The sequence below is a fragment of the Myxine glutinosa genome, chromosome 2 (genome assembly GCF_964187855.1).
Source record: "Myxine glutinosa chromosome 2, kmMyxGlut1.1, whole genome shotgun sequence".
NCBI classification, from domain to species: Eukaryota; Metazoa; Chordata; class Myxini; order Myxiniformes; family Myxinidae; genus Myxine; species Myxine glutinosa.
In genome coordinates, this window is record NC_136262.1 from 14961969 (window position 1) to 14975199 (window position 13231).

The 13231-nt window shown below is 40.6% G+C and overlaps 1 protein-coding gene across 4 annotated transcripts in view; it reads left to right on the top strand.

Moving 5' to 3' along the window:
• The window catches only part of LOC137422018 (proprotein convertase subtilisin/kexin type 6-like), a 288832-nt gene that overhangs the window by 100804 nt on the left and 174797 nt on the right, over positions 1–13231 (top strand). The gene's annotated exons all lie outside the window — the stretch shown is intronic.

Sequence of the window (13231 nt, forward strand, 5' to 3'; positions counted from 1 at the left end):
TATGTGTCTAATATAAAAAAGTGTGTTGTTCACAATATGTGTCTAATATAAAAAAAGTGTGTTGTCTACAATATGTGTCTAATATAAAAAAGTGTGTTGTTCACAATATGTGTCTAATATAAAAAAGTGTGTTGTTCACAATATGTGTCAAATATAAAAAAGTGTGTTGTTCACAATATGTGTCTAATATAAAAAAGTGTGTTGTTCACAATATGTGTCTAATATAAAAAAGTGTGTTGTTCACAATATGTGTCTAATATAAAAAAGTGTGTTGTTCACAATATGTGTCTAATATAAAAAAGTGTGTTGTTAACAATATGTGTCTAATAAAAAAAGTGTGTTGTTCACAATATGTGTCTAATATAAAAAAGTGTGTTGTTCACAATATGTGTCTAATATAAAAAAGTGTGTTGTTCACAATATGTGTCTAATATAAAAAAGTGTGTTGTCCACAATATGTGTCTAAAATAAAAAAGTGTGTTGTTCACAATATGTGTCTAATATAAAAAAGTGTGTTGTTCACAATATGTGTCTAATATAAAAAAGTGTGTTGTTCACAATATGTGTCATATAAAAAATTGTGTTGTCTACAATATGTGTCTAATATAAAAAGTGTGTTGTTCACAATATGTGTCTAATATAAAAAAGTGTGTTGTTCACAATATGTGTCTGATATAAAAAAAGTGTGTTGTTCACAATATGTGTCTAATATAAAAAAGTGTGTTGTTCACAATATGTGTCTCATATAAAAAAGTGTGTTGTTCACAATATGTATCTAATATAAAAAAAGTGTGTTGTCTACAATATGTGTCTAATATAAAAAAGTGTGTTGTTCACAATATGTCTAATATAAAAAAGTGTGTTGTCTACAATATGTGTCTAATATAAAAAAGTGTGTTGTTCACAATATGTGTCTAATATAAAAAAGTGTGTTGTTCACAATATGTGTCTAATATAAAAAAGTGTGTTGTTCACAATATGTGTCTAATATAAAAAAGTGTGTTGTTCACAATATGTGTCTAATATAAAAAAAGTGTGTTGTTCACAATATGTGTAATATAAAAAAAGTGTGTTGTTCACAATATGTGTCTAATATAAAAAAGTGTGTTGTCTACAATATGTGTCTAATATAAAAAAGTGTGTTGTTCACAATATGTGTCTAATATAAAAAAGTGTGTTGTTCACAATATGTGTCTAATATAAAAAAAGTGAGTTGTTCACAATATGTGTCTAATATAAAAAAGTGTGTTGTTCACAATATGTGTCTAATATAAAAAAGTGTGTTGTGCACAATATGTGTCTAATATGAAAAAGTGTGTTGTCCACAATATGTGTGTCATAAAAAAGTGTGTTGTCCACAATATGTGTGTCATATAAAAAAAGTGTGTGGTCCACAATATGTGTCTAATATAAAAAAGTGTGTTGTTCACAATATGTGTCTAATATAAAAAAGTGTGTTGTGCACAATATGTGTGTAATATGAAAAAGTGTGTTGTTCACAATATGTGTCTAATATAAAAAAGTGTGTGGTCCACAATATGTGTCTAATATAAAAAAGTGTGTTGTCCACAATATGTGTGTAATATAAAAAAGTGTGTTGTCCACAATGTGTCTAATATAAAAAAGTGTGTTGTCCACAATGTGTCTAATATTAAAAAGTGTGTTGTCCACAATATGTGTGTAATATAAAAAAGTGTGTTGTCCACAATATGTGTCTAATATAAAAAAGTGTGTTGTCCACAATATGTGTCTAATATAAAAACGTGTCTTGTCTACAATATGTGTCTAATATAAAAACGTGTCTTGTCTACAATATGTGTCTAATATAAAAACGTGTCTTGTCTACAATATGTGTCTAAGATAAAAACGTGTCTTGTCTACAATATGTGTCTAATATAAAATAATGTCTTGTCCACAATATGTGTCTAATATAAAAAAGTGTGTTGTCCACAATATGTGTCTGATATAAAAACGTGTCTTGTCTGCAATATGCCAAAACACCAATGACACCACGTTTTTGTTTTTCTCTGATCTACAATTAGTGATGTTAATGGGGCGTTTTGGGGTTGGGGGAAACTGACCAATGGATAGGAAACTACAAACACATTTACCGTGTTGTTTTGTGTGTGCCACTGCAGGAAGTGTAACTGTGCGTTAACGTTTCCTCAAACAGCCAAAGTTTTGTTTTCATGGTCATGTTTCAAGTTTTGCTGAATCAGTTACTTTATGGTAAAACATTTTAATCCCACGGGCCGGGATTATTGGTTATCGATGGAATTGAATTTGAAGCTTGAGCCGCACAGAGTGTTCAACTTTGGTGCGACGTAAAAGAAAAATACCAATGACCTGCTGAAAAATTTGGAAGCTGCACAAAGTAAATGTTTGTCTTGTTCGACTCAGTAAGGTCATGACATGCAAGTGGGACAAATCAAACTGAATTGGCCACTGTTGTTGTATGATGCGGTTCCAAAACAGAGAAATAAGATGTCCCATTATCAAGATGTAAAGTTTTCGACATGGTTGTTTGTCCGACACCTCGGCATTGCAAACTTTTATACAATGAAATAAGTAACAATTGTTTACTTCTAATGAACGATACGTGTGCACAATAGGGCAAAAACATTCGGCAAAAGTTGTCAATTTCCACTTGAAGGTGTGCACCAAATCCCGGTGTGTACCCCGGTTTAGAATAGGTACACCGTATCCCTGCACATCGTAAGAGCGTGACCAAGGGTTGGCGTCAGGAAGGGCATCCGGCCATAAAAACATTGCCTCAAACAGGGAACCATGAGCTCATGGGGCCCGCAAGGCTCACCCCCGCTCCAGCAGGGAAAATGGCCTTAAAACGATCATTCATTCATTCATTCATTCATACGGCCATTTAAAATGTTTATCAGCAATAATTTGATTCTGTATGAGAACTTTTATTGTTTTACATTTCTGTAAAACCATCTCAAAAATTGTTTCGGATGAAGTACATTTATTCTTATTTCCATATTAATATCTTGAATATCATGAATCCCTTTTTTTGCTAAAAAGAAACGGGTCCAAGCTTGGGGGTATATTTTGTACGTTTAGACAGATTTTGCATATTTACCTCAAAGTGAAACTCCACCACAAACTTGTTTATACAAGAACTATCATGTCTACAGGTGTAGGGTGAAGTTAACAAAAACACACATATGCACATATTGTATAGACACACACACACACACACACACACACACACACACACACACACACACACACACACACTAGAGTGTCTGCTCAGAGTCTGGGAGGTCGGTGGTTCAAGCCATGGCAGAGACATGCCAAAGACATTTTTGTAAATGGCAAATGCTGCCTCTTTGCTTGATGCTCAACATTTATAAGAATAAGCCACCTGTCCGTCCGTCCGTTAACCTTTTGCTATTTTTACTATTGATCCCTTATCACCCAGATGAACCACCTTTAGAGGCCATTTTACCCCGCAAAGTAGGGGTTGGCCTTTTTCGGGCACCTTGGTCCCCTTTTTGAAGCAATCTTTTATGGCCAGATGCCCTTCCTGCCGCCAACCCTGTTAGTCGCCTCTTGCGACACACAGGGAATTACCAGTGAACTGGTCCTCAATTTGCCGACCTCGGAAGGATGACAGGCTGAATCAACCCCCCCTCCCCCACCCCCCCAGCATTAATTAAGCGATTGACCGGGATTCGAACCCAGCACCCAAGGATCCCAAGCCACACCCTAACCGCTAAGCCAACACCAGGCTTTGTTCGGGCATCACCCAGCCGATTGTTCTGAAATTTGATACATTAATCCAAGAAAGTAACCCGCACAATAGCTCTGGCTTTTATTTTTCGTGTTTGGATCATGGGGGCTCCTGTGGGAGGGGGGGGGGGGGTAACTCCCCAAACTTTGGATCCGTACTCATCCCTTATTTACCAACCGATTCCTCTGACACCCTTCTACTTGATGGGCCGCACAATCACTCAGGCTTCGATTTTTCTTTGTGGTACCTTATCGAATGCCTTCTTAAAGTCCAGATATACTATATCCACTGCACTTCCCTCATCCACCAAATCAGAAACTCCTTCGTAGAACTCCAGTATATTTGTTAAACAAGACCTACCTTTGGAAACCTATGCTGACTACCTTTCATTAGTTTAAATTTATTTAAAAGGTTCTTCATCTGATCCCTAATTAATGTCTCCAACACCTTCCCAACAACTGAAGTCAAACGAATAGGTCTATAGTTCTCCAATTCTTCTTTGGACCATCTCTTAAATGACGGAGTAACATTTGCTACTCCCCAATCCTCCGGTACTTGGCCTCACTCCTGTGAGCTGTTAAAGATATCGTCGAACATCTCGCCCATCTTCTCAGCCACCTCCCTCAAAACATGCGGGTACATATTATCTTGCCCCGGGGCTTTATGTACTCTTAGCTTTTCTAGTTGTTTCTTTACTTCCTCCACTCTGACCTGGAATTTCTGTAAAAGTCCTTCCTCGTCTCCTTTGTTATGGACACGGCTAAAGATGTTGCTTGACCGAGCGGAATGGCCGCCGTGTTCGTACAGTTTACCCGATTACCCCGAACGTTGGCCAAATCGCGTCACAGATATTCAATTGGGGGAAAACTCTAAAGCGATCGAATGGAAAGAGGAAGAAGAGGACGAAGACGTACAGAAGAGGAACAGGATTTATTATTTATACCACACAAACGAAAAGGAGCAGTCAAGGTTATTTACAGCAGGTGACACAGTGCAAAGATTAGCTTATCTAACTGGCTTACTTCGTCCCGGACAGACCACGGACAAACGGACAAGGCTGACTCACACAGGGATTGATGGCAGGTAGACCGATGGCACAAGGTGCACCTTGGCTCGGGGACAGGATACAGCTCAGTCTTTGGGAGGTCTTTTTTAATGGCAGAGGTCTCTCGGCGCTCGGAGGGTGCGTCCTTTCTCCTTCAGCTCTGCGCGCATCTGACGTCACTACTCCTTCTGCTGCGCATGCTCAATGGGGAGTGACACGCCCTCGGCTGGTTGGCTCCGCCCCACTGGGGCCGGTCCGCCGCTTCCATTGGGTGCGGGGGTTACCAGGCTCCGCCCTTGACGAGGAGCTGACAGGGAGCCCCTATTTGGTAACCCCGTCGAGCACATGTTCGATGGCGGCTCGTTGGGAAGGCCTAGTGCCCTCCCAACACCCCCTACCAACCAAGCCGGAGTGAGGACGCGCACTTCCCGCGGCCGCCGCTGCTGTTGTTGTTGTTGTTGTTGTTACTGAGAACTGTGAGGAAGAGCTGCGGGGAGGTATTGGGAGGTCCTAAACTTCCTAACGGTGCCATACAATCACATTCTGGTGCAACGAAGGGTCAGAATTAATGGAAACGAGTCCTTAACTGACATAGACTAAGAATAACTAGCAAGATGTCCTATAGTTGTCTTACATGAGATGCGGTGAACCTGGGCACGACATTTAATGGGGGAAATAGGGGGAGGTCGGGTCTACAGAGTGTTGTTTACAGAAAATGGGACTAGGGAATGGGGGATTGGGGATAGTTGGGAAGTATTGAGGAAATAGGGGAATATTTACAAGCGGATATGGATGGATGCAAATCCCATATCCGCAACAACATATACATATCATATATATGCATATATGCATATATGCATATCAACATATGCATAACAACATATGCATATGCAACATATGCATATATACAACATATGCATATGCAACATATGCATATGCACATAACATATGTATATGCAACATATGCATATACAACATATAATCAACATATGCATATCCGCAACGCATATCCTGTGAGCTGTTAAAGATATCGTCGAACATCTCGCCCATCTTCTCAGCCACCTCCCTCAAAACATGCGGGTACATATTATCTTGCCCCGGGGCTTTATGTACTCTTAGCTTTTCTAGTTGTTTCTTTACTTCCTCCACTCTGACCTGGAATTTCTGTAAAAGTCCTTCCTCATCTCCTTGTTAGATTATCTTGGCTATTGTCAATTGCCCTGACTGTTCGTGTGTAAATGTTGAAGCAAAAATAACTGTTTAACAAGTCGACCATCTCACGCTCAGCACTAACAGATCGCCCCTGTGCTATTTGTGCCTCAAAGGGCCCACACTTGTCCAACCTGTTTTTTTTTAGGCCTTATTTACTTAAAGAATGCTTTGCTATTATGCTTAATAATCTTAGCCATATCCTTCTTGGCTAGCAGGAAGGCCAAAAGGTAGGCACACTCACCTCGAAGCTGTCTAGCCTGGGTTCGAATCCAGCTATAAACTGTCATCCCGGTGTTTCACAGGCAGGCTGATTCATCAATGTGTTTGCCTTCTCTCGGATGGACGTTAAACGGGCATCCCGTCTGCTGGAATTAGTCCGTGGACGTTACAAATCCCACAGTGTCATTTGCAATGAGCATTTGTGTGAATATCCAGTTCATAATCATGCACAAAGCTGTCAAAATTAAGCAGTAGCTTGAAAGGCCTCTAGTAATTTCACATCTACACACGAGCAGGATGGCAAAAAGGAAAATAAATAAAATAAGAAAGATTAGAAAGTCCTCTAGCCCTCGGTTTTTTTTTTTTTTTTTAATGTAGAAGGCTCCAGGCACAGACTATGTCGTCCTCATCGAGGCCAGGCCAAATAAAAGAGCTGCATTGATAGAAAAGTAAAGAAGGAGAGAATAGTCTAAGAGTTTTTGAGAAAGCAGAGAATCTGCTTTTTGAAAAGGGGAAGATCATAAGTGTTTGGAAAGACATGTGAAGGTAAAGAGTTCCAGAGTTTAGCAATGGTGGGGGAAGACAGAGAAACAAACATCATAACAGCCCACCCTTGAGTAGCCAATGGCCACACAATAGTCATGAGATGTAGTGGCTTGTCGTGTATTCCGTGGTCTCGCTAATGGCGGAGGTATACAAGCAGCAATTTATTGGGAGCAGAAACCGGTGTAATATCTGTAGAAAAGAGAAAGAGCCAACTTTGCGACGTAATTTGAGCGGGTCGAGTTTTGAGGTCAGATTGGGAGTGTTGATGAGTCGAATTACTTTTAATTCAATTCTGTCCAGTAAGTATGCGGAACTAGAACCTCCCCAGATATGAGAACAGGACTCTATACAAGGACGAATCAACCCTTTATATAGTTGAAGCAACTGTTGAGAGGAGAAGAATCTTCGACATCTGAACAGGACTCCCAGTTTCTTCGACGCAGATTTAGCTATTTGTGTATTGTGTGGATTCCAGGATAGATTTGAAGTTAGGGTAATACCTAGTAGGTTTATTGTATCACATGGTGTAATTGTGGAGCTTTCAAAGGAGATTGGAGAGTTGAGAGGAGTTTTAGAGAGAGATATGGGAAGAAATTTAGTTTTAGAAGTCTTAAACTTAACCTGGTAACATTTGCCCCACTGGGAAATCTTGTCCAAATCCGAATTTAAAGAGGTGGTTGTAATAAAACGAGATGCAGTATGTCTGACAAATTCTTTGGCACCGAGTCATGTATGATTTTACATGCATGTAAGAGGAATTCTGCACGACAACATCTTTAAGGCAAGAAAAGGAAAATAATAAGTCAGCTGTGAAGTCAATTCCATAAATCATTTGGTAAGATGTTGATTTAAAAACATTTTCTTCACAGATTTTTTAAAAGCAGTAAATTGAACTCTATTTTGAGATATCAAGGGATAGAGAATTCCAGATGGTGGGACCGGATAATAGATTTGTCGGCCATTACAGATTTTGGATTCATTTATTGAACCGTCTTTTGGGATACGAGTGAACATCTTTGTTAAATTGGAATATGGAGGAAAAAGAGGTGGGCGGTTGATTAGAATTCAGTCGGAACATGAAAAGGGAATTTTGAGGAAAATATGTATCATTTATTATCAGTGTATTAATCTTATCAAATAAAGGATTTGTTGAATGTCATGGTAACCGACACCAGTACAGATGTGAATTGCTTTCTTCTGTAGGGACAGAATAGTATTCATATTGCATTTGGAATTTGCCCAAATTATAGTGCGATAAGACATGTTGGGTGGGGTGGTCCACAGATATATGTAATATTTAATACTATTAAAAATACATGCTCCACAAGGCTGCCCTTGTTCCTATGTTTATAAAGACTAGGGCATGCCCGTACTATATCTATATCTAAAATTATATCCCCCCCCCTCTATTTACATGAAATGGTTTGGTCCAAAGCGAACGGCTTGCGAGTACGGTGACAATCCCCCCCCCTCTATTTACATGAAATGGTTTGGTCCAAAGCGAACGGCTTGCGGAGTTTGGTAAAGAAATCGCCATAGCGTGCACAAATGCGCAGGAAAGCGAAAGAATCGCAAATTAGTTTTAATTAGTTTTAAAACATAGTTTAACGCCAACATAGCGGCAACATAGTTTGCCAACGTGAAATAAATGAATACGCTCTCAAATGTGCCGTCCGAGGCAGAGTCTGTTCGCCACGTTCGGCACACGTGATAACTCGCTGCTCTCTGATTGGTTGAATCGTTTTTTGGACATAGCTCGGTAACTACTTGTCCGATTAATATGAAACCTTGAAAAGGCACATCCTCGGGTCCCCAGCAATATACCTGGCAAGTTTCAAGTATATCGGACCCGTGGTTGTCGAGAAACAGCGGTCACAGACAAACACACAGACATACACACATACACACACACACACACACACACACACACACACACACACACACACACACACACACACACACACACACACACACACACAGAGATTACTGGAATTATAGATAGATCATATGAACCAAATATGAGGTCAATTGGAACTTATTTAGAGGTTGCTCAAAAAATAACATTTTAAATTTATCTTGTTTTTTTCAGTTGGCAGAAACTCGCAGCTCTTCCACAGTTTAGTTGCTGGGCAAGTCTGAAAAGGAAATAATATGTGGGGGACTACCAACCAAAGGACACACATTGCAGAAAATGGTGTACCATCACATACAAGAACACCATACAGTTCGTGAAAGTGCCAACCTTGGTGCACAAGCTGTGTGTGCATACTGGGAGAAAGCACGAATTCCAGTGCAGAGAGTAGATTCCTGTGAGCGCCAACTTTTGAAGTTGTATGATGCCTACAAACTGGTAAAGAAAAATAGAACCAAGACATTCGAAAACGATAGAGTGAAGGAGCAGATGTTCAAAGATGATCTTCAATCCCTCTTCGATATCTCACCAAATGATGCGCTTGAGAAAATGACGAATGAAGAAGACAAAGCATTCCTTATCATGCAGCGTGAGGATCCCTCAAGTTCACGTATGGGATCTGTGGACAACACTCTGGCAGTGAAGGAGAACAGAAAGCATATCAGGCTTGAGAATGAAGATAAAAGAAAGAAGAAACATGCTGCTGAGACTCTAACAGCAATGCAATCTGTTCCATCAACATCGGCTGTGGTTGATGATGATGATGAGTCTGAGATTGAAAGCTCAGATTCAGGGGACAATGAATTCAAACTCCAAAGTCCATCTTCTGCCAAACAGGCGAAAAAGGCTCCCATCAAGGTGATCACTCCAGCAATAGTGGCAACTCTGGACAGAGTAAATCTCTCAGATCGGCATGCTATGTTTGTGGCCAGTGCTTTTGCACAATCTCTTGGTCATACCATTGAAGTCAAGTGCAAACCAACAATAATAAATAATTTGAGTAATTGAAAATAGATAATTATCGATGAATTGATGTATGATGCAAAAAATTATGTATCTTATTATTCATTAAAATTTGTCAACATTTTGAGCAACCTCTAAATATTGTCCAATCAAGCTCAAATTTTCACCACAAATTACTTTCTTCAATAGGAATAGGAGCAGGCTTGTGGAGAAATGAAAATCCAATCTTCAAATTTTTGGACCACCCGAATGTGGGGTTATATTATAAAGATTTACAATGTGAATAAAACATCGAGAGGAAAATAATATTTCAATTTACAGAGTGTGCCGACACTGCGCGAGATTGAAACTGATATATGTTGAGTGGTCGTTCCAAGTCAAATATTCATTTATAATGTCGCGTCCCCGGGAATTAACACCCCTGGTGATGGATGGCCAACCGCGCTTTAACTCCGAGGAGTTCACCCAAACTATGGCGGTGCCTTTTATATGCGCGGGGATGTAATGGAGGGCAGCGGGCTTACCTCGACGGGCAGACGTGGCATGGGGTTATCTGATTCCCACAACATATAAACGGACAAGACAAGGAATTGAAATTCAACAAATAAAGGCTTTCATCTATCTATAATGCCAGTAATCTCTGTGTGTCTGTCTGTGTGTCTGTGTGTTTGTCTGTGACCGCTGTTTCTCGACAACCACGGGTCCGATATACTTGAAACTTGCCAGGTATATTGCTGGGGACCCGAGGATGTGCCTTTTCAAGGTTTGTAATTAATCGGACAAGTACCTACCGAGCTATGTCCAAAAAACGCTTCAACCAATCAGAGAGCAGCGAGCTATCACGTGTGCCGAACCGTTAATGCAATGCAAGCGTTAATGCGTTAATGCAAGGCTTTTCTTTTTTTCCCTCTTCTCTTTCTACTTTTCCTTGCGATTAAATTGCAAACAGCCAAAATACGTTGGCGCTAATTGAATAATTGGCCATTAACACTAAAATAATCGTAACTGCGATATGCCAACTTCCGGACAGTGCAGCCTTCCATGTTGTTGTTGTTTGCAGCAGCTGTTTGCAGCAAGGCAAGGCTTTTCAACTATGTTGCCGTTAAACTATGTTTTAAAACGAATTCAAACTGCGATTAAATTAAAACGATTCATCCTAACTGCGATTTGCGAACTTCCGGACAGTGACGACTTATCTTCCGGCAGCCAATCACAGAACGCTCTGTTGCGTAGGCGTGGCCGATGTGAGACGAGCGGAGCTGAGCGCGTTACGAGCTGACCGCCATTACGGTACGTAATTCGATTTCTTATGCGCATTATTTCTCCCAATTCAGTCAGAGCGAAGGGCGGAAGCGAAGAGCGTTGCTTTTTTTGTTTACGGGCGTACGGGCGGGGTAGAGCGTACGGGTAGCGTTTTTTTTTTTTTTTGGCCACGGAACGGGCACCCACGTACGGGCAATGCCCTAGTAAAAATAAATGCCAGGATAACAAGAATGAATGTACGGTAACTAAAATTCATAAATTGAGACATCTCCACAAGGACTCATGAAACAGAGCACAGGGAGAAATAAAATAACGAAAGTAATAATGTGTGTGGTGTGTTTGCCTGCTACTCCACTCTGGTGTCCTTGACCGTCTGCGGTCGTCAAAGAGCCTGCGTCCTTTCACGGGAAAACACGTGTTGGCCCAAGTCACGTTCACCCGCCAGCCGCTGCCCTGAAACGAATAGGCCCTCGCTCTTTCCTCGCCATCCCAAGCTCCACAAAGCGCCGAGGTCTCTCAGGTGCACCTGCCGCAGAACACTGCCGTCATGAAGCCAACACCAAGGAGAGCAAGAAAGAAGAGAAGGATGTGTCCGCCTTCACTCGCAGCCAGGAACAGAGGGATCGGAAAGGCAACTGCTCGCAGCGAAGGCCAGCACAGAGGGTGCACGAACTGCGACCGCCAATTATGCCAGCCACGAACAAAGAGAGAGTAAAATGCATCTGCTTGCAATCAAAGCCAGGACCAAGAGAGCTGCGACTGTTCACTACGAATGTCTGAACCAAGAGAACATCTGCGACCGCTCGTTATGCCACCCAGATTCAAGAGAGAGAAAATGGCGGGACGGGTCCTTTTTGGCCCTCATGCTGGAACGTTCGATGATGACGTCACATGCACGCCAATCAGCGAGCGCCATCGCAGCAGTCCATCACCCTGACTAATTATCACCTTTAGGGGTGGGGCCTCACGGCCCTCTTCACGCCCATCGAGATGACTCGGCTGGTGGCGTCAGTGGTAGTGTTTGAATGTCCGGTCCGGTTGCTTTATATGGTGTTTATTTAGGTAGTTGCGGAATGCGTGGCTGGTGTTGCATGTGTCATAAGGAACAAAGGGAAAACCACAGAGGCAATTTACATACAGGGAATTATTACTTATACCCTAACTAATTAGCATAGCTCCACCCCTCGCATGGAGACAAATATACAACCTTACGTGACATCCGGCCAGGCTTAAGTACATGAAGGTGGCTTACACGACATACAGAGCACACTACCCGATACAATCCTACATAGCCTAAGGTACTTCATTGCCTACCCCCCTATAAACGTAACAATAATTTTGCCGAGAAACTTTGTATTTGTTTTTCCTTTCAAGTGACATAGCTTACCATCAATTTTTATATCAGGATGTTGCCTATATTATTTAGCCGTCGATAACTCTTGAAATGAATAAAGATTAGTCTTCCTTAGATTCAGAGATGACTTCTTATTTCTAAACCACAGAGAAAGTTTTGGTAATTCAGTATTTATGATTCTTCTAAGATTGGAAAATTTTGAGTGGGAACAAAAGACATTTTGTATCGTCTGTAAAAAGAGTATATTGTAATAGAGTGGATGTATTTGCGATGTCATTTATGTAAATTTAAAGCAGAAGGGGCCTAATATGGATCATTGGGGAACTCCACAAGTAATGTTTCAGGATTTGCAGAGTCATAACGTGTATTGCTTTCTATTTGAGAGATAATATTTAAACCAATTAAGAGCAATCCCTCTGACTCCATAAGATTGTAATTTCCATGGAAGGATAGCAGCGTGATCAAGAATATCAAAAGCTTTGCTAAGATCGATAAAAACACCAATGGCATGTATATGATCTTCCAAGGCACTCGTGACTCTGTCATATAATAATTGTGCAAGTGATAAATTGGTGGAGTGGAACTTTATAAACCCATGTTCATCGAAATTTAGCAAATAATTTTGAGCGAGGAAACCATATAACCGATTGTAAACAATTATTTCTAGAATTATAGATTTATTAGATAAAATTTATATTGGTCGGTAGTTACAAATAGAAGAGGAGTCTTATACAACAATCACTCTTGTACATTGTAATAAGACGATGTTGAGTCACAATTTAGGAGATGGAGGCTTTATTGTTCACCCTGGAATGAAGTGTCAAACAGCACGGGCTTCTTCTTCACCCAGATTCACATGTCACGCCCTCTAATGCTACATATCGATGTATTGCATAGTTCTAGGAAGTATTATGAAGGCGATTTGTGGAAGTATTATGAAAGTGATTTGATCACTCCTCCCCCTTT